Source organism: Dipodomys ordii, unplaced genomic scaffold, assembly GCF_000151885.1.
Source record: "Dipodomys ordii isolate 6190 unplaced genomic scaffold, Dord_2.0 Scaffold97, whole genome shotgun sequence".
Classification (NCBI taxonomy): Eukaryota; Metazoa; Chordata; class Mammalia; order Rodentia; family Heteromyidae; genus Dipodomys; species Dipodomys ordii.
In genome coordinates this window covers 8,548,479-8,551,161 of record NW_012267313.1, presented here as the reverse complement: position 1 = coordinate 8,551,161, position 2,683 = coordinate 8,548,479, and positions in this window count along the sequence as shown.

Sequence of the window (2,683 nt, the reverse complement as noted above, 5' to 3'; positions counted from 1 at the left end):
ATAAGCAAAAAGAAAAAAGCCGGAAGTGGTGCTGTGGCTCAAGTGGTAGAGTGCTAGCCTTGAGCTGAAGAGCTGAGGGACAGCGCCCAGGCCCAGAGTTTAGGCCCCATGACTGGATCCCCCCCCCAAAAAAAAGGCAATTAAAAAAGGTTCAGTTAAACAGAAAAGTTTGATACTAAGGACCACTTCCAATCCTACACCATAAAGCCGAGTTTGTTTTTAAAATCTGGAAATATTGAATATCTGAGCTTCTATATTCTCCAGGATTACCAAGCACATGGGTTTTTCCCAAGACCAGGGTATGTGTGTGGTAGGTCCAAGGACATAGGATTTTCCATTCTGAAATGGGGCCAGATCTGGCCAGAAAGCCCATCACCCAGCCACTCTCTGTCACCCCAAGGAATGCCTGGTGCCCCTCAAGCTAACCTTGCTGACCTGTCTCCTTGACAGGCTGCTGCAGCTCTGTAAGAACAGCCTCCCAGCCCCTCACCTGTGCTCATCCTATTTGTTCAGAACCAGACTTCAGTCATCCAGGTCTCTTATTACAGGGAAAAGAGAATGGAACTTGAAATCAGAAATTTGCCCCGTCCATGGTTTATACTCTGTGGGGCTAATGTCTGTAATTTCCTTACATAGAATGGGGGCAAAAATTCGTACCCTATCTATTTGATAGTATTGTGTGTGTGTGTGTGTGTGTGTGTGTGTGTGTGTGTGTGTGTGTGTGTGTCTCGTGGGCCTTGAATTCAGGGCTTGGGTGCTCTAAGCTTTTTTGCTCAAGGTTAGTGCTCTACCACTTGAACCACACCTCTGCTTCTGGCCTTTTGGGTGGTTACTTGGAGTCTCATGGACTTTCTTCTCTGGACTGGCTTAGGTTTCAGCCTCCTGAGTAGTGAGGATTACAAACGTGAGCCACTGGCAACCTGGCTGATAGCATATTTGAGATGACAATGAATAAGGCTCTGAAGCTTGAATTTGCTTCACTCCCTGAAGTTCTGTGCTGGAAGCTTGGTAGTGAGGCAGTATTGAGGTATAATATATCCTGAGCTTACAGGAATGAATAAGAAAGAACACAGAGGACTGGAACTAGGAACATCAACTCCAAGGTCATGGTAGTAATCTTGGAACATCTACTGAAAGAGAAAAGTGTTTCTAAGCATGTAGGGGCACATACAGGAATATACCCTAAAATTATTATGTACAGGGATCCTCCTTATTTTAGTTGTGAGTAAATTGTGAACAGGCCAACAGGGCTTGATTTTGTGGTTTCTATGCATACAGCACATGCAAAGGTATCATGATGTTAGTAGGTGCCGTGCCTGTTCTAAATCATTTGATCTAACAACTCTATAAGAGGTGCAGTGATTAGCACATTGAGGCACAAAAAAATTAAGAAACAATCAAGGGATGAACAAGCCAGTAAGTGACTGATCCAGACTCCAAGTTCAGGCAATCTTCCTCTACTTCTACTATGCTTCTATTGATTCACCTTAGAAACTGCTGGTTAATTGTAACTACAAATCTGTACTACTGTAAGGGAGGCAAGTAACTTCCAAAAATCTAATTCTTTTGGTGAAACGTTGGTGAAATTTTAGTAATTACCAAACTAAGCCATCTTCTTATTTTTTTTCCCTAAAGTTCTATTGGACTAACTCAATGTGTAACTTTAATCCATTAGTATGTTTCAACATGATGAATAATGATTGAGTCTCAATTTGGAAATTAAAATCCAGTTGAAATTGGGGCTTGTTGTGGACATGATTACCCTATTACTCTTTTCATTCTAAAAAAATGGATTCTATACTTTTGCATTCTAGGAGGAAGAAGGGGTCTGCATGTTATGTCAGCAGAAGATGTGGTTACACATTTTTTCACTGAACTTTTCCGAAAATCTAAACAAAAATTCTAGGAAGGCTTTCACCAAGGTCAATTTCAGGGAAAAAGAAATATTTAATCTCTAGCAAGTTCTCAAATTCTGAGAATGGTCTCTTTGAAATTAAGTGTTAACGAAAAAAACATAGCACAATAAGATGCTCTCAAAGCAATTTCTTTTTCTTCTTTGTCATTTGGGACTTGATTTTGCTCCAATGTAAGAGGATTTGAGTAGAATCATTCTAGCAGTTTTCTAGTCCTTTGCAGACACAGGACCCTAAACTTTGATTAAAATATAGATGTTGTTTGATTATACCTTACAAAAAAGTTGCCTATATTTATAAAAAATCAATTACCTTTAGTACTGACTTTTGGTCTTCGCTGCTATATGACATGCTTTATTATTCCAGAATGGCATGTTTGGATGGTTAGGGGTAGATTTCCTTCCATTTTTCAAAATTATCGTGCCTCTTCATTTCATTCAGAAAAGTGACAGGTCTGGTGATCTTTTTCAAGCAACAAACTGCTTGGGTTCTTGGTTGACCTCTGGGGACATGGTAGGAAAGGGAACTAAACATTAGTCACAGATCCTTATTACTGCTTCCAGATTGCACATAGACGGTCTAAAAGTGGTCCCTGAGTCTGGAGCTCGAAGGGGAGATGCTGAATGGGGTCTGTGCTGTCATGGCTCCTTAGAGAGCCTGCAGTTACCACTGCCTACAGCCCAGGCTCTCTGGGGGGTGGGGGGCGGGAGGGGGAGCTTTCTGATCATTCTCTAGGTACCTGAGTATAGGTTGCCCCATAAGGGCTATCC